Source organism: Aythya marila (genome assembly GCF_965140915.1).
Source record: "Aythya marila genome assembly, chromosome: 1".
NCBI lineage: Eukaryota > Metazoa > Chordata > Aves > Anseriformes > Anatidae > Aythya > Aythya marila.
Genome location: NC_139042.1, coordinates 119,836,625 through 119,858,690, shown reverse-complemented (window position 1 = coordinate 119,858,690; position 22,066 = coordinate 119,836,625). Strand labels below are relative to the sequence as shown.

The following is a 22,066-nucleotide window of genomic DNA, read 5'->3' as shown; positions in this document are numbered from 1 at the left end:
GCATGGGTATTGCTTTGTTCATTCAGAGTTTGAGCTCTGTATGAGCATCAGGCATGAAGATGAGCATTTGATCTATCATAAATTTGACCTTTCCTGATTGTGTAATGAAAGGGATGGTGCTTTCAGAATTTGCTATAAAGCTTTGTAAAAGGGAGAGGATCTTCAGTGAATATTAGCTAACAGATATTATGCAAGAAATCTCTCTGATCATTGCTCAGAAGTTACATTTGGCTATGCCAGATTACACCTAATATATTAACCCCCCTCCCCCTGCCCCGGGCCTTGTCTTATTTTTACCAACAGTTATTAACAGAGGCCCAACTTGTCCCATTTGTCAAAAAATAATGGGAGACTGGAATGTGACAAAGACCACATAAGGATGTCTTCATAAATAAGGTGTGAAGCCCTTGAGCTCTGTAGCCCTTGTCTATAGTGAAGAAAAATAGAAGGATGCTTCTGGGCATCTCTGTGGAAAAGGAGGAGGGTGGGTAGGAGCTTACCACTGGGTAGTTACATGGCGTTGCTCACACGGTGTTAGTCTTAAATACAGACTATAGCACTGACTATGAAGAGGTGGTTAAAAACTACAGAAGTTGTAGTTTAGAAAGGGTCCTAGACCCTATTTATTGTCTTTGCGTGGTTGTTTGGTTTAGGTCAAGCAGAAAGGACTGCTGTTTTGGTTCTCGGTGCACATCCCACTTGGCATGGCGTGACATGACATTATGAAGAACTGTGCTACTTGACTGCAAGAAGAGATCTGCAATATGATTCACTTCATTATACTGCTTCTCTTCACCCTTGGCACTAAACCTGGAGTGCATTGTTTTAGCTTTTAATCTTCTGCTAATGGTACTGATATTCAAGGTTGAGCAATAGTAACAGTTATCTGTAGGAGTTTCACTGGCAGGAGTGCTATTTCAGTTCTTTTCGGATAGAAGTGAGCTGTGTTTTGGATCTTTGTACTTTAATCTCCATTTGAGAGAGTTCAGTATGATGAGAAAAGAAGGATCAGATTGTCTTTCTTACTGTCCAGTCTGGCTTATCTGTCTGTCTCTCCTTCAAGTAATGACAAGGACAGAAATAAGTTTTATTTTACAAGAGTTTATGAAATCCTTAAATGAGGTGACATACTGCTTCAACTCCATATTGAAAGTTCTAGTGGTTCTTTTAGCAAGATACGTATTTTTCCAAGTATTGATTGAGAAGTTGCAGTAAGAAACATAACAAACAGTATTTTGGACTGCTGGAAGAGTAAAAAGCTGTTTCCTGCTTAATGCTTCCAACTCCAATATTAAATACAATAGGCCCATGCTCTGTGTCCAACAACCCGAAAGCTGTCCTTTCAATAAAATTGTACCATAACATTTAAGATGTAAAAGAAAGGTACAACAGAAATGGAAAATAAGGATTATTTTTTTTAAAAGTTTTTACTCAAGGAAACTGCTACAGCATTGTAACCTTAGCCGTGATTTTCTAGCTGTCTTTTGTAAGCTGTCTATGACAATATAAAAACACTATTTTTACACAAAAAATAAAATAAAATTGGGGATTGGTACAGGTCACATTCTTCAGAGATGCATACAAGAGTATGAAAAGAAAAACACTTGCATTTCTCTTAATATATATTACATATACAATATGTGTAAACAAAAAAAATCAAAGCAAAAGTGAAGTTTGTTTCTGCTCTCCCTCCACCCCTACTGCTGTACTTATTTATTTCAGCCTCGCCCCCACCCTTTTTTTTTTTTTTTTTTTTCCTCCTAGGGTTACAAGCTATCTTTAAAGATCCCTTCCACTTAATATTTCTGGCTTTCAACCAATTGCCATTTTACCTAAAAGGGCAACGTGTTTACAGACTGTATGTGAAATCACTTTTGAGAGTAACGTGTTTCCTGAACATCTCTGTTTTTTAGTACAGTGATAGCTCAAAGCTAAGAACCCTTGCTAATTGATGCTGTGTTTGTCGGAACTTAAAGATAGGGCTCTTAATTTTTTTCCTGCTATGGATACACATTAATGTGGGAGGCATCTTACCAAATCTTGGCCAATTCTCCTCTTATTCATAGCTGTGAGAATTCTCTCCTCTCCAGCTTGGATTTGTGTAGTTCTCTGAGAGAGAACCACTGTTGATTTCAGTGCAAATTTAAATGTTGAATGCATGTTTGGATGTCTTTTTTTCCCCTCTTTTTTAATGCAGCTAAGCAACTGGGAATAAGATGAACCAGAATAAGGTGACTAACTAGTTTCCTGCAGGCTATCAGGAAGAGCCCCACCAGTGGTACATGAATTATCATGCTACTTTTAGAGAAATAGTGGACGTTACTCTTCAGAAGTCTACAAGTAGACACTGACCTGGAACATCTCATTAATGTTTCCCTAAAAATAAAGGAGCGCAGATTTTATAGGTTAGTATGTTTAGGTGGCCATGGTATCCATCTTACTTAACACAGTGAGATTTTCAGCAGCTTACAGAGGTAAGTAGTTCTATATACACTAATGTGGGTCTTTCTCCCTTTGGACTTTATGTGACTTAGAACAAAGATGAAACAACTCCTGGAATTCACCAATGAATTGGTGAATTCTAAATACAGTTATTTTGAGAGATCTTCGGCTCTCTGAATGTCAGGGCCCTACTGTACTGGTTATTTTATGTTAATGCAAACTTCCAGTCAATGAAGACAGGACCGTTGATTACTTATAATTCTGGGCTAGTTTGTGGTATGGCTCAGGAGATGGAAAGCTTCTCTTTTCTCCAAACATGAGTTCCAGACACAGTTAGGAAATCTAAAGCTATTAATATTGTATGCATTGTTTAAAAAAATAATAAAAATAAAAGCTTAAGCTTAAAGACAAGAATGCATGAGGGAGGGTCTCATGTTAAGTGGTTACAGCAGAGGACCTGGTAGCTGGAATTTCAAGTTCTGTCCAAGCATCTCTAGGTCGCTGAGGGAATAATGTAGCTGTAGTCAGCATTATTGTATTTGTTTGTGGGAAAAGAAAGCTTCTAAATCATTTTGAGATTCGGGGAGGAAAGGCTGGATATGTCTGGAAATTTCTGCCTAGTCATTGTACCAAGTGATTGTAGGGGCATTTGACTATGCGTAATTGAAAACAAACCTCCATTCAATTGACATTAAATGATGCAGTATTTTATGTAACAGTCTTCAGTAAACACAGATGCATAATGAGAATTTATAGGTGTATATAAATCCTAAACTCTTGTACTTTTTCTTGTAAATTGTTGCCTTTAAGTTTGGCTTATTATCACTTTTTTTCTGCTTGCACACACTAGAGTAAACATGCAACAATCTTTAAACAGATCACCCCAGAGTAGAATAGCATTAGGAGTTTTGTTTCCTGGCAGGCTTAGTGTATTTTTCAAGCACCTTTCTGATGGATCTTGTTCAGATCTGGTTTGGGTTCAGTTCCTCAGTTCCCATGCATTGCTTAGTATTGGTAGGAGAAGAGTGGTTGGTACTCATCTGCATTGATTCAGAGTTTCTCAGCGTGTAAGATGGAATGAAACAGCTCTTCCATGATATTATATTATCGATATCTTCTGTATACTATTTGTAGAGAGCATGCTTTAAGCGTGCTGAGATCTTTGTGGAGGCTTTTTGACCTTCTATGTGAATTACAGGCAAGGTCCACTTTGGTATTTGGAGGTGCATCTCAGAGTTGTGATGACAAAAGGTCTTGAAGGATCTCTGGTTTTAGTTCTATTAAGGTATATTGAAGAACTAAAGAGTTTAGTTGAGTAATATGTAAACGATACTTTTTTTTTTTTTTTTTTAATTTGTGAATATTATTTTCACTGTCTTAGTAATTGGGCCTGAAATATTTTTCTGGGCTTAGTGGCAACACAAAGGCATTAGATCAAGAATGTTCCAAGATTCAGATTGGCTGGTATTTGCTTATATCACCATGACTGAATGTTACCAGTTTTAAAATGCTTTTTCTGTTGTTCAGGAAATTTTAAAACAGCTTTGATTTCAAACATGAAACTTGGCAAGTGACTGGTCCATAATGTGTTCTAATCACTTCTGGTATTTTGGAAAAGGCTTGAAAAAGATTCACTTGTTATTTTATTACAAATCTAGTTACCAATTGTGTATTTGAACTTTTCTTCCTCTTTACCTGAGGCAATGCTGAAAGATAATTAGCATATGGTCTTGTAGTCCTTTCCCCAGTGTTAATGTTAACATGTCGGAACTTGATTTTGCAGTTTAACAGTAAAAAATATTTGTACAGCAAAAAAAAAAAAAAAAATTCGACCAACTTCAATCCTGTTGTTTTGTTGACCACCAGGGGGGTGCATTTGATTTAATCTGTTTTGTTTAAACATAGATTCTAGAACAGGTTGAATACATAAACTTTTCTAATGATAATCATTTACTGTCTATTAGGGGTGTGGTGTGTTGTTTTTTTTTTAATGCAGATGGAGCCAGAGTGAATTTCATTCTTGGCACTTCAAACGATTCAACCATTGCAGAAGCCCTAGTAGTCTGAGCTCATACATAGCATTATACGTTTTATCACGTGTATTTGGAGATGAATATCACATAGATGTAAGCATACATACACTTCATAGTAGAGAGTCAGACTGAAGGCCCCTGGAATGACTACAAACGTAATTTGTATTGGACCAGCCTGGCAGGATGCTGAGGTCTCTGAATCCAGTTCTGCAACATATTTAGATATCCTTTGCCTCCAGCAAAAGTAGGCTATTCTTTTTACAAATTTGTTTAAAACTTATTTAGTCATTATGCTGTTGCTTTATTAGTTAAATCTTTGCAGGATGTGGCTGGCAGTATAAACCTTTTTGTTGTTTTTACTAATAGTGAAAGTAAATGGAATGCTTTTTTCTCCTCTTTCAAATACTATTTCCTGTGCTGAAGCAATGATCGGTTTGAATCATTGCTGATATGCTTTCTTTTCTGTATTGTTTCAAGGGGGGAAAAACATTACAGTGGAGCTTTACCAAATCGTAATGCAGGAGCCGAACTTTTGTACTGCCTCAACTCGGTCTCAGTTTCACTTCTTGTAAAATGATGTCTAATTAAACAGGAATTATGTATGTGGACTTCACTGGGAAGTATTTGAAAGTTTAAGCAGCAGGTTTACAATACAGTCCAAAGGTCTCAAAGTCCTTTGGTATTAAATTTCCAAAGATTTCTGAGATGAATGAAATGGGGGGGGGTTTAGTAGCATTGTCCCTGTAATATTGAATCTTAATAGCCTGTACAATAAGATATTGTTCAGTATCCTCCTTGGGCCTTGAGCTTAATATGGTAGTTACATAAACTGAAATAATGTGAAACTTCTGGCCATGGTTTATGCATGACATTGTGCGAGTTGAGGCTGGTTTTAGACTTCAGGTTAATGGCCTACTGGCAAAAGTACATAACGTTTCCCAAGTAAAAGTGCAGCGATTTGTGCCTCTGCGCAAATGGTAGGATAAACCTATTCCACACACAGCCTGGAAGTGTCCTGGTACCACTTGAGGTGCACCTGCTTGCGTGAAATCCAAACCTAGCCCGTAGTCCTGACTTTACTTTCTATTACCTGTACATTTTACTAAAAGATAACTTGTCCTATCTTACATGTCCTGATTAGAAGTTAGTCTTTATTCTTGGAGTAGCACAAGTAAGTTGGGGCTGCGCATTCTGTGCAAGGAAAAGGATGCTCCTGTGTTAGTAAGAGAAAGGGGGAGGGGAAAGGAGGATGTGATGAACTTCATGCCTTGCTGCTGTTATGGAGTTTATCCTGAATATATTCAACTGTCATATTTAATTGCTCAACTTTAAGGGACGTTGCAAATTCAGAATAAAGATTTATCACTCTGATCTTCTCTGCCATATGTCCAATGAGATGAAAAACCACATAACAATGAACATACATTTCATCTCAGAATAATGCCTGTCATGCGAGATCTTGCCCTTTAATAGGTAAGGGTCAGACTGAACCTCTTCAAGGAAGGTCTGTAAAGGAAGTGAAAGGGAGAGGGAGTACCTACCCATTATACAGCAAGCGTTATGTGCATACAGTGTCTCTATGGGGACAGCTCAATGTCACCTCCTGTACTACAAATCAGCAATGAAAAGGCATTGACTGTTCGGGGAGGGTGGAAATTGAAGATGAAAATTAAAGAAGTACACTGTTTACAACGAAGAACTTAAAGGCATTGTATGAGATTATTTTAAGCTTTAAACTTTAACCATTAGAACAAATATCCTTACTCTAAGAAAAGAAGCTAAATGATCTTGCATGACCACAGTGGCAGCAATTTTGTTTTTAGTTTGCTTTGCAAGGGAGCAAGTTTCACAACATACTGGTGCAGAGTAATGTGACATGGTCATATGCTCACATAGAGAAAACTCTGTATTTTGAAGTTCAAAACCAAATTTTATATCAGTATTCAACAACTTTAAATGTTAAGATACTATTAAATACTGCATTGTTCTGGCTTGTACACATCTCTGTTATTTGGATCTTAAGATTTTGATCCTTAATACCCTTTTGCATTTGACACACATCTTATTTCCGAATCATCAGTTTAGGATGCTGTCAACATTTACATTTTTTTTCTGTTCCTTAATGAATCTGTTTAATGATAATAATCCTAGCCCCATTGTGAGGCATATGAGTAGATTTTTCTTTCTATTCTTATCTAATACCATTGATTAATAACTCATTGCTTCCTATCTGTCAGACGGTTCTTATCCACCTTATTGTATTATTATCCAGACCATAATTCTCTAGTCTCTCTATGAGCTTCCTGTGTGGTACTGTGTCAAAGGCCTTGCTAAAATCCAAACAAATTATATCCGCCACATTTCCTTTATCCGCCCAGTTTGTCACTACACTGAAATACCCATCACAATGAAACATTTATTGATGTAAGTTTCTGTGTTAAACCAGAATAAATGTGAAGGTTCTGCTGTGATTATATGATAGAGCCTGCTTCTTAACAGGTATTATCATTTTATGCACTAAAGATAATTTGAGCCATGGGAGATGATACCATTCAACAGGAGCAGTGAGGCTGTGAAGATCAAAGCATTATGAACCTTGAAAAGAATTGGGAGAAGCTTATATGCTACAGTAACTTATGAAGGGTATAAGCGAAGACCTCGATCTGTATTCCAAGAGATGTTCAGAGAATATCAGCTTCAGAGCTGCTTCGCAAAAAAACTGTGTCTTCAGAGGAAGAATTGTTTGGGCAAGGCCTCGTGAAAGCTGCATGCTGTCACTGTTCCTGTTCCTTGGGAACATAAACAGGATCTAGGGACAGCTTGTGCAAGAAAACAGTTGGAATAGGGAATATCATGGTTTTCAGCAGCCAACTTGATTACCATCATCACCCCCGCATAGGAGGAAAGCTTCAAGAGGTATTTAGAAGGATGCTGGGACCCACCTGGCTATAGCATAACCATCGGCTGAACTGCACTTTGGGAGTCCAGGGCAGGTCTTAAGTGCAGTTATAAAGAGACTAACTCTTCAGTGGGTTGAGAAGTTCAGCTACTAATGTGCTGTCACAGCTGGGCTTCTCAAGTACTTCTTGCTTACTCTGTTAATAGTAGGAATAAATGAGAGGGGTGGACTATGGTATTAAGGGATCCAATGCCTTTAAAACCAGTACCTATTTTGGAGGGACCACTAGGGTCGATTATGCATCACAGCTTTTTTTGTTTATCTCTGATTTTCTGAAATCTGGATTTCAAGGTGTGTTGGTCTTAGCCTATAAGCAGTATTTTTCATACTCGAATAAAAACAGTTTAGATGTGTTGTTTTTGTTTTTGTTTTGTGGTGGGGTGTAATTGGAAGAAAAGTAGCCAAAAATATGCCTTTTTCCCCATCAAAATGCTTTTCTAACTGAAACAACCATGGCTTGGAAGCTACAATTTGTGATGGAGAGCGAGTCTTCTCTGGGAAAGTAAACTTGACAGGTGAATGCCATAAGGAAGATGAAATCTCTGTGGGTGCGCAGCTTTGCAGTGAACTAATAACAGATGGAAATTTATTGTTTTGACAAAGAAACCTTCAGTCTGCTGTTGTCCTTTATTGCAATGGCAGGAGTTCTTGTTCCCAACATAGTGCTGGAGGTTGTCTTCTGCTCTTCCTCTGCTGAACCACAAAACCCAGGTTTCTTCCATCTGCAGCCCTGTGAGCCGGGTTGGAGCCACAGTCCTGGCTTTGGAAGATGCCCAGCTCAGCTCCCTGGCTGATAGTGGGGCTGTATCTGAGATTGCTGCTATACCCTATAAATGGCCATGAGTTGAAAGAGCTGGAAATGAGCAAAGCTCATTTGTACACTTTTTAAAGTGTACAAAGGGCTTCAGTTCAGGAAAACATCCCTGTTTGGGAGGATTCTTTAGGCACAGACGTTACTTTTTGTTTTCTTACACTATCCCCTCAAGACAAATGAATGGTGACACAAAATGAACCTATATATGGAGAAAAGACTCTTGGACTAATAGCAACTGAAGTACGTTCACCTTAAAAAGCACAAGAGCATAATGCTGCATCTACGTTAATAAGATTTATTCTTTTGCATTACTAATGAGCCTAGAGAGAACATAGTATATGCGGGTTCCAATTTCAAACTTTGCTTGTTTGTTCTTACATGGTGAGCCTCTATGGCATAGACCTCTCTCTCTGATTTCCGTGACACAGTTAGGGACATGACCCTGTTTACGTTTTCAAACCTAAAATGCCAGAAAGTAATCATACCCTAAGTCACTGTCCATATTCTGAAGTTGGAATGAAGTCTCTTGACTGGCCTCTGAATTTATTTGAAAATTATCTTGAAATTAATGGGCTTGATTTATTTTTTTCTTTTGTTTCCCAGGTTCTTTAAAGGGGCTTTCTTATTGTAATCAATGAGGTTTTTTCAAAAGTAAGGATATCAGTATTTTACACTGTGTGAATTGTTATTTGTGGCAGTTGCTTCAGCATTGATTTGCAGTTCTAGGAGCGAGAGCAATGGTATGAGCAATTGACTTACACCATCAGTCAATTGATCGATGTCAATAAGCGTTGTGCTATATTCTCTCCTACCCTTGTCTCTCCCCATAACTAATCAACTGCATATGATTTTCATTAACCTCCTCCAGCTGACATCAGGTATTCAAAGTAAATCAAACTCTTGCAGATGCAGAACTTCCTTATTGCTAAGAGACAGGTTGCAAAAGGCTGAAATCTTCTGAAATGTTTTCTGATAACAAATGACTGTTGTTTTTTATTTAATTTTTAGGTGGAGTGAATGTGATTTTTATGAATGTGGGGGATTGACCACTAATATTTGTCAGGCACAGCAGAGTTAGGTGCCATATAAGCCATGAAATATTGCTGATAAACTTGTCATGTACACTCAGTAGCTTTGTTTTCACAATTTTCAGGCTTTATGGCAAGCAAAAAAAAAAAAAAAAAAAAAAAACGAAAAAGAACAGCGAAACATGTTTACCTTTCTGTGATTTGTTTTTGAAGCATTTGCTGAGAGCCAACACTTGTTCTCCTGTTAATGCTCTACAAATGTACCTCATTTCATACTCCTCATTCCTGCAATTCCAGCTCTTGGGCTTCTCCAAAGCAGACGTTCACCAGCTGTTCTCGAGGCAGGTTTGTTTCTTGCTTTTCACCAGGGGACGACGGCCCTCTTTTAGGACAGGGGTCTCCTGCCCTGCAGTGCTAGGCACACTCACCAGCAACATCTCCGCTTTTACTCCTTGCTCGTGCATGCTTTTCCAAATCATTTCATCCCGAGGTCATGAGTTCCTTAGTTTGCAAACATATGGTTAAAATGGCAGCAATTGGTATCCTGTGCTTAATGAGGCTTTCTCTGGGTTTTGCTTTGGGTTTACCTCCAACTCGTAGCTAAAATAGCTCTTTACGGCGCTCTGGCTGTGCGTGTTGTACTTCAGGTGTTGTGTTAACTACGGTTATTTAATTGAAGTTTTTCAAGATGGCAGTTAAAAGGGTCTCACGGTGAGTTGTTTCCGAGGCTCCATTTCTTTTAATTGGTGGGTCATAGCGTGTGCCGGTGACGCCTGCCTTGAGGAGAGGGAGTGCTTTCTCTGAAAGCACCGTGCCCTGCTGCTCAGCACGCAGGGTAATGCTAGATGTTGTGTTTCCTTGTTTCTCTTTCCAATTAGAAGAACAGAAAGGACTTTGGGTTAGAGCTCTTCGGAAAACGCGTCAACGTGCGGCCGTCAGGAGGGTACGGAGCATGAGGAGAGGGGGCTGTATCTTTGTGGTTTCATAGGAGAGGGAAAAATGCTTCCTCGTTCTCTACAAGAAAATGGGGATTTGGACAAAACTCACTGCGATGAAGTTCATGTACCAATTTATTCCTATTTAGGTCATCAGAATAGGGCTTCAGTGGTGCAGTCTGTATGCTGGCTCTCTATACAGGGATACATTTCACCCTCAGTGAATGCTCTTTGTTTTCTCAGTTGAGGTCAGTTTTTCATTGCATTCATTAAAAGAAATAGCTCTGGATTGCAAATACCACTGCCCCTCTCCTTCCCAGCCAGCAAGCAAGCATTACAGTTCTTAAGATGTTAGAAAAGGGGGTGAATTTGGAAGGAGAAGGACAAGAAAGGAATAGAAGTCCAGAGGCTGAAGCTGTTATCGCTCATCTGGTGGTTGTGCCACTGCCTGGTACTGATGGACTCTACAACTTTTTTGCCTGGATTTCTCCCCTGTTCTGCTGTGTAGCTTCCTAGATGCTGATCAGGAGAGAGAAGGGTAGTTACGTGATGTAAAGATGGCATAGGGAACGAGGAATGTGTTTCTCAGATGATTCCTCTTGCCAAGCTACTTCAAGAAAAAAATCATCCAAGTCTTCAAAGGTTATTATTTATCCTAGGACCTCTTGTTGTGCAGTCTTGTTCTTTTCATTTGAACATTTAAGATTTTGTTCTGCGTAAGATTTGGTGATCCTTGTTGTGCTCTCCCTTCAGGTGCTCTCTGCATTGCCTCCTGCTCTTTAATACATCTCATCTTGACAGAGTTAAGCCTTAAAATAAGTTCCAGAGCTCGCTCACGTTTGTAGAGTACCCGTGTGTGTGATGATGTTTGTATGACAGCGTATCGCATGATATAACTTTCCCTGGTAAATGTTTGTGGGGCAGGATTAGGTATAACACTGAAGCCTGGAGAACTGTTTTGTGTCATTGCTTTTTTGTTGTGGTGCTGGGTTTTGTTTCTTTGGTTCTTTATTTATTTTTATTTATTTATTTTTTTTTTAACTCATTTGAGAACAAAAATAAAATTTCACTTAGGAATTGCCCACGGACTGTGAGATGTTCAAAATCAGTATTAGATTTGCATCCAGAATTTGTTTGCGGGTCTCTGTCTGCGTGCTGCTGGTGAAGAGAATAGCTTTGACATTGAATGGGGTAAATTCAGAAAGTTCTGCTGTCATCTTTTTAAAATAAAATTTGAGCAAGTTTTGATTTATTCCTTTAATGAATCATTGCTGTGTTGCATGTGTCTGTGTATAGGTGTCCGGTTTGTTATTAAGAGGTCAAATCCTGACAGCTTACTGCAAAATTGTTTTAATTTATTATCAATATTTTTTGTTTTTCTCATTTCTCCTAGGTTTGGAGCCTTTATAATTAGATATAATTAAAACCACAGGTTTTAAACTCCAGTCTAACATTTAAGCTCATCTTTATGGTGCAACCCCTGGAGTTTTATTGTCATTCTAACTGTATTTTGAAAAAAATATATTTTTTTTGCGTTTGTTCAAATGCTTCATCTACAGCTACCACTTCTTAATCATCTGTTTTGTGCAGTGGAACGACGTTTATTTTACACGATAAGAAACTTTGCAGTTTTGTAGAGTAGCTATTTCATATCCCTTAACAAATGGGTGCAAGGGACCTTTTGCCTCGTACACTTGAAAAACAGCTTTCCTCTTTTGGAACTTGTCTTTCTTTCTCTGCTCCTCCATGCAACAGTCTGAAAGTGCTACATGCTGTAGAACGGATTTAAAAAAAAAAAAAAAAAAAAAGTTGGCTGGCATTATGTAAAACCATATTTTCCCTTTTGGTGCGTATGTTCTGGTCCTAGCAATGTCCTTGTTTTGCTGAAATTAACATTTTTCCCCTCGCAGTCATTGGTATGTGATGGTGTTTTTCTGTCTTCTTTAATTGTGATGCTTTTTTTTTTTTAATTATAAGTACAAGGTTGATTGTTAAAATTAAGTGGCAGAAGGCTTCTTTCTGAGTTATTCAGAGATCTTTTGCTGTAGAAATATATTTTACTACTCTCAATTGCCTTTTTTCCCCCTTCTTCTTTCATAGCAAACTACTCTGGGAAGAGGTTCTTTTAACCAAAAAAAAAAAAAAAAAAGAGGGAGGAAAAAAAAAGGCTACGCTTGACTGATAATGCATTGCTTTGGATGGTGAAACATTATGAAAGTTTAATTTTTAATTAAATCTGAAATACCAATTATAACTGAAAGAGATTTTAACCTGTTTCTTTTCAGACTGCCTGAAGTTACATTGTAGATGCTGAAATCACTGCACCTTAAAAACAAAAAGATTAAACTGCACTGCATTCTTGTAAGTAAAAGCTTTTCCGGTACCTTTTGTGTGAGTATTTTTCCTCAATATGCATCCAAAGTGTTAGCACAGTAACTAGTCTTGGATAAAGGTCAGAGTCCCCTTGAATAGGATTTAGAAGTTCAAAGGATGTTTTATTTAAAAATTAGAACTAAACTTAAATCGTTCAGATCTTTAATTTCAGCCCCCTGAATAGATCTTTCTTTTTCACTTCAATTTGAATATTATTAGGATTAATGTGTGTCTGTTGACGTACAGTTCCTGTGGCTTTGTCAGTGAGGATTTCTACACTTCGGTGTAGAAAGAGATTCCTCATAAAGTATAATTTATTTTCTTTTTCTGATGTCATAATAAATTTTCGTCCCTTATATAAGAAAAAACTGAACAACTTTCTAATGACATCACAGGAGGCTTCATCTGCTTTAGGACATGGATGAAAGCAGAATTCTCATTTTGTCTGTTCTGAGATGCAACAAAACAGTCAAAATAATGTCTTGTGTCTCAGCAAGAAAGGAGTCTCTTTCTAAAAGCATAGTTGCTCCATAAGTGCAAGGCAGATTGTACATCTACCCCCATTTAGAATCTGTTTACCAAATGTATTTGGGTAAATAATTATGATTTGGAACTTCAGTGACTGACGAACAGGCAGGCAAAACAGTATTGAGAAATGTAGTAGATTCAGATGCTCTGAATTTAATGAAATAATATGTGAATAAAAATCCATGAGTTTGTAGATAGTAAGAAAAAAATGTTTTTTAGTTGGGCAGTGCAAAGCTGTGGAATATTACAAAGCAAAGTCAGTTTGTTTTCTTGTTTGAGATCAAAATGTACAGTCTGTAATGAAATCCAGAGACTTTTCCCGAAGTGGTACTTTTGTACTTCAGTATTAAAATATTTTAACTATTCCATGGGATTTTTCTTCTCTCCCTGCACCCCTTCTCCCTCCCTCCCCCCATTTTATTTTATTTTTTTTTAATTGTATTTTAGTGATTTATTTTAAACTCGCTGAAGGGTACAGTACACTGTGGGCAGCGAATACGTGCCCCTTCCAGTGTGGAACGCCAAGCATGACTCAGGCAGGCAGATTGTGCCATTCTGGCTCGACTCCATTGTGTTTTTACATTACTGGCAAGGGCCATGCCATTGTGTTGCTTAAATATTGTGCATTAACTGCAGGCTGTGGCCAGTGAATTGTATTTAACATTTTCTGCTCATCATTGCTGAATATCTGCCACGAACAGCTTCCCTGGCCGTGAGAGGTTAACCTTACAATTAAACCAGTGGCCTAATCTGAACACACTAATGGGTCTGTTGGGTCCAGCAACAATTTAAGGGGAGGCGTTAGGGATGGGGGGGAAAAGTTAGGGGACACTTGTGAATCTGAGAGTACTGAGTTGCAAAGTTGTCTTGAAATTTTGTGTGAACGACCAGGATAATTTTTATTGGAAAGTAATAGTGTTTCTCTTTCCAAAATGCAACAGCAGAGCAAGGAGTGAATTAAAGCATGTTCTTTGAATCCATAGGATCCAGATGGTCAGTAAGTCCTGTGCAGACAGCCCTAAGGCAAAACACCAGGTAGCAATATAAGGGCCTGATGGATGCTGCTGGCTGGAATGGGCTTTTTCAGTCAGGGAGGAGATGACAGTCTAAGCTTTTGAGGAGGAATAAATACACAAGTGTAGAACTCACGTGCAGGAAAAAAACAAGCATCTATCTTATCAAGGGTGGCAAATAAATCAAGGCAGAAATGTTGAGCAGTGTAAATTAGAAGTGAAACTGTGAATGGAGTATGGGTGCATGACTCCAAATCTCTTCTGTTCAGCCCAGTTCTACTTTCCATTCCATGACATAGAGGTGTCCAAGTGTCTAATCTTTGAGTTTCTTGTCATGTTGGGGTTTTTGTTTTTTCTGATGTTTTCTATCCTTTGCATGCAGCCTGTAATAGAGATGAATAAGGAGGGAGAATTTTTATGTATGCACACGTATGCTGTAAAATGAGGCCGTGATTCTTGCTGTACCTCATATCTACCTAACTATGGGAAACCCTCATTGTAAACAGAAGTGTCCTTAAGATTTTTCTTACATATGTTCACTGTAGTCAGGTGTCTCTAATTCTGAGATCTTCAATTAAGTGAATTCAAGTATGGGTTCCCTGTATTAACCTGAAGACAGTATGAAGAAAAGGAAAGCCATGCTCTGGTAATTTTCTGGTGTGTTGTTTTGTTTTTTGTTTTGTTTTGTTTTAATTGGAGTTCTTTAATTCAAGGGTGGAAACCTTGTTTTAGGGTGTGGATGTCTCTGAAGTAACAGCTTAATATAAAAGAGGCCAAATTTTCAACTGGTATAAAAACATTCTTGACTTGATACATGGCATTAGAGGAGAGCACAGATTCACAACACGTGAACATCTGGCAGGCAATTGCATAAAAATACAGCCTTTTAAATGGAGTGCAGGCATGCTCCTAATGGGAAAGGTCTGTGGGCTTGATTCTTCTTATGCTGGGTGCTCAGCTCAGCTATGTACTAAAATTACATAGATTAATAGGCAAGTAGATTCACTGAGCTCCACAGGACTACTCAAATGCTTAACTTTAAAGATGTGCTTAAGTACTTTGCTGTTTGCAATTAACCCAAAATAGGATAAAGTCCACTATGAGGAGTTAGTTACCTCTGCTGGCATTCAGCATGTACTTTAGAATGAGGCAGAAGGGAAAGGATTTTGTGTGTGGAAGAAAAAAAACAAACCTGTACGCACAATGAAAACGTACACAAGAGATGCACTGGATGTGCTCTCAAAGTAATGGTTGTAGTTATGCTGCCGTTGGCTAAGACCAATAAAGAACATACAATGCATTATTTTGGTTAAAAAGTGAGATTTTTTCATAGTTTCAGTCTTATGTGGCCTTGTGATCTGATTAATGACCAAGAGATCTGCTGATCTAATTTTGATGGATGCTGGCTCCTTGAGTGGCATTGGACAAGTCATTTAACCTCTTGGCGCCTTGTTCAGCAGATCACTTCAATCTGGTTCGTGCTGATACAGCTCTGTGAAAATTATTGAGGTTGCTTTTTGCAAAGCTCTTACAGGAGAAATAGTAACCATTGTTATTATTAATAAGTATATTGTGTAGACAAAACACAAGGGATGGAGATACAGCTACTCATGGGGGTGATCTTTCACAACTCACTTGTGCCTTTGTTTAATTCCATCACTCAAAGGTATCAAGGCCAACTCCAATTTACAGAAGTGTTCCTCATGTCACTCTCTCCACTGTTGAGTATTTTATTGTTCGTGTTCTCTCTGTCTGTTTCCCTGCTACTTCCCTGCATGCTGAATTAACCTTGCATACCAAACTTTATTCCCTTTTTCTGTATTATACAGCAGAGACATTTGTGTAGACTCCAAATTACAGAGAACAAATTCGTTTTGTCTACTGATTGTTTGCTGTTGATGTATGAAACAGACAGAAGACAGTTTGCATTTTCATAAGTTCAGCTGAGCTTGCAGGCATAAGGAAAGGAACAGGCAGAACCCAAGCCAATGTGACACAGTGAGCTGGCATCCCCGAGTGCATACGGCGTGTGTAGTGTCAGGACGTCAGGGCTAGGAAGGGCTACGTCCATCACAGCAGTGCTTTTAAATGAAGGAAGAGTTTTGAAGCAACAAACAAGGTACCCTACCACGTTCTTCACAGCACAAGGATCCTTGTGGATCCTGATGGATAAGGGCTCTGCCCTATCCTTCTGTAACTAGCTGTTTTAACTAGAATTGCATGTCTAACACGTGCTTTGTTGAGCCCTGCACATTCCCAGTTGCTATTCCTCTGACAAAATTTGAGCCCTCAATAGTTTACTAAGCCCTTTTTAGATGCAGGAGTGGCTCGTAGAAACGGCATTGGAGAAGACTTGTTTGAATGTGAAATAAATATGGAAGTATGCTTCCTTTGAAGAAAGATCAGTATCTTGAGGCTGACTGCCACTGAGGAATTGTTTCAGCACTAACAAAGAGAATTAATTTTGCCTTTTCCCCTTCCTGTACCAAGGCATTAATCCATAAAGTCGTGGGGATAAATTCTGCCCTGATTTCTACCTGTGGAACCCCAGTGGAAATGAGGAGAGGTCATAAATGTTTGTCAAGGCAAAAATTGTCCAAGTCTTACCATCATTTAGAAACCAGAAACTGTTTGATTGTTACCTGGCTCAGGGGCATAGGGATACATAGGAGTCCTACATGGCAATATATGCTTCCAAAAGTGTTGCTTTTGTTGTATATACTAAAGAGAGTAAGAAAAAATATTCTAGTGAGTGAGAAGTTATAATCAGGAGCACAGTGATTAATTGTTCTTCGTATCCACTGGGAGAAAGACCTAAAGAAATCAGTTCAATGAGCAGTGAAAATTACCAAGTTACATATTAAGAACCATGTTCTGACTGTGTAGGCAGTAAAACACGCAACCTCTAGGTACTGTGGAAGCAAGGGAGGTTTCTTTTTGAAGGAGTGGGTTGGAAAATCACCTCTGGGGGTGTGCCATAAGACAGATGCTGGACTAGATGATTTTTGTTGTTCCCTTGCATTTGTCTGATTCAGCATACCGTTTGGGAATGTTGGTATGTGGCTAGTACATTCCTGATTAATAAAGCTTAATGTTCCCAAAAGATCCCTAGGGTTCTCATTTTTCCATCCTCTCATAACTGAAACCATACTGTCTCTTCAAAGATTTCAGTGGGCTGCCAGCATTTCGATTTGACCCTTCTTTTTTTAGAGAAGGACAGGGGGAGGAATTGTGTAGACACCAAATGACGGATTTTTTCGGTTGCTGTGAGCCTATTTTTTTTCCCCCAGTCAATGTACTAATAATGCTGATTTGTTTGTTACTGTTGTTGAAAATTTGGATGACACTCCAGGTATAGCCTAGTACAAAAGTCTGTGATACAGACCATGGAGGTGGTTTAAAGGTGCAAATACGGCTGATGATCAGAGCGAGCATGTAACGAGGCTGGAGTAAAGCAGTCTGCAAAAAGTAATTTCTCAGGAGATAATGAACTTTCAGTTTTCTGAATTTCCATGCAAACATACTTGAAAGATATTTTCACTTTGTGAAACTGCCAATCTCAAAGTACAATTGTCCAGCCTGATAATGTTTTTAGCTCTCAGGCTGGTTTTAATCAGTCCCATCCACAACTTAGCACAAAGTAGCGCTGGAAATGATTGTTGATCAAGTCTATCATGTGGTGGTTGTTGGTTTTTTTTGTTCTCTTGCAAATGTTTAAGGGTGGTGTTTGTTATTGTTCCAGGTCTCTATGTTAAGAGTATCAATTGTAGCGTACAAATGAATAGAATTCTGACTTTTATCACAGGTGGCAGCTCTTGTTTTTACAGAATAGCGGCCACAACAGATGAAGATAGGAAAATGGCTCTCTAGTGTGTGGTTGCTTTAGTATATAAAGGAATATGGGTTGTGATTCACTCGTATTAAAAAGGCATGGGAATATCAGCACTGATTCCCTCAGTAGCACTACTGCAGTAAGTTGTAAAACACTTCGGTATTTCAGCACCTGAAGATATTATGGTGGAAGTGGAAAATATCTCACTCCATTTATCAAAGCATTTGCTGGTCTAGCTTCGAGATAAAAGAAAGACTACAGATTATTGAGCATATATCATGATTATAAAGACCATTAAGCATATATTATCTTTGGGCAGAGATGCCCCTGGATAAGCTACAAAAGGAGAAAAAAAAAAAAAAAAAGATGATACAGGCCTGGCCTTTTCCAGTTCCTGGCCCTCTTATTTTGTTCTATCCAAACTGAAATTCTTCGGCTAAACCAGTATATAATGGGAGGGACTCCACAGAAAGGCACTGTGGTTATTCCACGTTTGCATCAGTGCCCCTGGGGAGACTCTCACTGAATCATTTTGAATTTCAGAGCCTGATGTAGGGCAGTCTGATGAATGTTAGTTACCCAAACTTTCTGGTCTATTTTCTTCATCAGTGTAAGTGGTCTTACTCTGAATTTCACTATAGAGGATCTGGTTCTTTTTATTGCCCTCCTTTCCGTCGTTGCCCCTGTATCTAAATAATAGATTAGAATAGATTTAAATCTCAGTTGTATCAAAATTGATCTATTGTTTTCATCAGTTTCCACTGGCACAAGAGAGATCAGAATACTTATTTATTTTTAAATAAATCATCTGCAGAGCTTCGCTGCTGACACGTTCGTGGCTTTGGTGCCAATGCATGCTCTGCAGGGTCTTCAAAATCCTGACAGGATGCGCTGTCATTCTGTATGTGTTTTGGTAGTTCTGTATTTCCTCACGACAAAAGAATCTCTCGTTCTGTGCGTGTCATTATCCTATAGCGTTTTGGTGATCCTGTGGTTTAAAAGGACCTAGCTGTTGCTCCTTCCCTCCTCTTTTTATACCTGTCTCGTTTAGGAGCCTTCAGATGTCAGCAAGATAGCCGGGTTGGAGATAGCGAGCGCTTGGCAGGTCAGTCTGTGCTGTTAAAGGCTATTGCAAAAGTATCTGGCTTTGCAGAGTGTTTGTGTCAGTAATGCTGAAGGCATCACTGAATCAAAATTTCACTGAGCTTTCCCCAGCAGGCTATTTTTTTATTATTATTATTTTCTGTCTACATAATGTTTTCTTAGGAATTTCATTCCAGCTCATGTTTGCATGGAAATTCTGAATAATGTAATTACTTTGCAAAATGGAAGAGCGTTATTTTATTTTGCCTCTTTTAAGACTGGCAGAACCTTTCCATGGAATTAGGCGTGTAATTCCCAGCAACGACAGGATTTTTGCACCAGATTCCTCAATGTCCTCTCTGAATATGGATCATTTGAGGTCGCGATCCTGCAGTCCCAGTTCATTTAGGTGTGGGGTATAGTGGCACAGTTCCTGTGAGCGTAGGTTGTAAGATCAGACCATCAATGGGAAAACCTGCCAAACTTCATTCTCAGAGTCTGAGCCAGAGACAGATGAATTCTCATCTCTGCTCGGTTTCCTTTTCCATTCATTAAGATTTCTAGTGTGGAGGGTAATCTGTTTTGTCATGTCTCTTGCCCTCTTTTAATACAAAACTGGCCTTCTTATGTGTGAATGGCTGTCATTTCTCCAGAACAAATGATACCGGATTCCTGAAGCAAACAATTATAAAATGATTACCCCTTGAGCTGCCTTAGTGTGCAGATGACAGCTTTTGCCTAGATGCAGTTAACAACTGGAGGGAATTTCCAGCAGTCAGACATCACACAAGCCTGAGGAATGCAGAGAGGGAGAGGAGTGCTGAGGAACCCAGAAATCAGGTGACCGTGAGGGTGTGGGCTTGCATTAGTGTGTCATCCTGATGGAAAATACAGCATGATTACAGGTGAGAAATCCCCGGGTCTCAATAGGCAAGGCTCCTATAGGTACTGATTTATGCATGGATAGCACTTGAGTGTGCCGTTGGATTTGTGCCAGTGCCTCTTTGCCATATGATATTGACCTCAGAAATGATACTATTTGCTGTCTCTTCTTTGTGTTTGTAGTTTAGAGAATACTATTCTTCACAGCTACCTCTGCCTGTATTCCAATCATGCTTGCCATTCACGAAGACATTTATTTGCTGTGAAAATCTCCTGTTCTGTTTACTGGTCTTGGTTATGCTGTGGTCTTCCTGAGCTCTAGAACTTCACTGAAGAAAATCTGCCCGCACCCCTCTAGGTATCTAGCAAATATTTTGTTCCCTCGGGATACCAGTCACAGTGACTTCAAATGTTTTCCTGCCCTGTCCAGAGAATTTGCTCTCTGGTAAGGATCCAGGATAGTTCTTAATACAGGAAGATAATCATAATTGGTATGTATGGTTATAATCTGTAGTAAATATGAAATCTCCTACATTAATGTGTGTGTTTTTTGGAATGGTACTGGGCCAAAGTTTTGTATTCGGTTAGAACCCCAGAAATTCAGGGACATTATTTTCTCATATGTGAAACCTTATTCTGTTGCAGAGATGTGGAAATGGACGGTGAAAGGCCCCTTGACTACAATGTCCAAATTTATCACAGGGGCTTTCAAGCTAGGTGTAGTAATTATTCAGGTACTTGACTCTGAGGGGAATTCAAAGCCCAGAGGTAGGGTCTTTATCCACTATTTGGCAAGTACTGAGGGCAAAGGTAAGAATCTCGCTGGGTGGAGTGCTGCCTGGAGGAAGCCAAAGGGAAGCTCTAGAGGCTAAAGGTTCGGTGATTCTTTCACGGACAGGATTTCCTACCAGCAATTACACTGAAACACAGAATGGATCCTGTCCTTGCCGCAGCCACTAGTGTCCCAGAGAAATCCAGGTGTGTCAGGTTAACTCTACTCTTTATGAAATTACCAGCTGCTAAAGCACGTTTTTAGATCCCCCTATCCTTTCAGCTGCGTGAGATAGGCATATATTTCCCATGCCTTACGATGGTGGAAAACATTTCTGATGTCCCCGCATTGTCAGACTGTCAAGGGCACAGCTATGTGATTATCATTATTGTGATTTAATTACATTTAAAAGCATTTACTTTCTGAAAATCTTGTACGCTCTCTCTGTCATAATGTTTAGAATGTATCTTTACCATACAGTAGTTATTCTTTAAGGCTCCTTATACCTAGGAAATCTTGTAAAAAGAAATACACTGTGTAGCAGAACAGACATTCCTTACCTAATGCTGAACTAATTCTTAGAGCTGCGTCGTGATTACTCTTGGAGGCACTGGTGGAAGTCTAGAAAGGGTAATGGACTTTTTCTCCTGATTTCTCCATGATGAGATGGTAGGAGTCACAAAAATCTATCTTGTAAAACACTGAGGCTCACTCACTTCTACGGCTCCTACTGCTTCATCCCCATGTCTGAATGGGATAGGATTTTGCCTGTAACTTCCTTCTACTGCTTTCTAGAGAGAGCAACAGGGGAATGAAGTTCTGGGCTGCAGGTAAGCTGTGTGACAAAGCAAGTTTTCTTTGTAGCACATGGAGAGGTTAGGCAAACAGGATGTCACCTGCAATTGCCACCAGAACTCTGTTTACAATTTATTTATTGAGTACAGCCATTTTCTGATTGCGCGTCTTACAGATGGAGAGAAATCTTGGCCTCGATAAAGTCAGTGGGACTTTTCCACGTTCCTTTCAGTGGAGCCAGGTTGTGTTGAAAATATGTGTGCTTGAGCTGCCTGGCTCTGCAGGGTAGGTTATGGGATGCCTGCCGCATTGCACATGTGCATCAGTTCCCACCTCTCCAGCAGTGCTGCCTGGATGAGGGGCAGGTGCTGACTCTCCTGTCTGTTGTGTTATCAGCCTCAAGGTAAAGGAGGAAATGGAGGAAATTCCTTAGGTGATATAGAGAAAAACAGTTTACAGCAGAAAAATAAACATGTGATGCTCTGTTTAAACTTTTTTTTTTTTTTTTTAAATAATGATGTAGAAGTTGTCATGCATGTTTTAGCCCAGCAATGGTCAAATTAAGGTTTATTTCGCT

General features: G+C 39.1%; 1 protein-coding gene across 12 annotated transcripts in view; it reads left to right on the top strand.

The window, feature by feature from the left end:
- ZBTB20 (zinc finger and BTB domain containing 20) overlaps positions 1-22,066 on the top strand; it is a 452,132-nt gene that overhangs the window by 126,289 nt on the left and 303,777 nt on the right. For 10 of the 12 annotated variants that reach the window (XM_082751625.1, XM_082751628.1, XM_082751618.1 and 7 more), the window contains one exon: positions 12,497-12,572. The exons of the other annotated variants lie outside the window; for them this stretch is intronic. The gene's annotated coding sequence lies outside the window, so the exon portion shown is untranslated. The remainder of the gene's footprint in view (positions 1-12,496; positions 12,573-22,066) is intronic. 12 annotated transcript variants of the gene reach the window in all.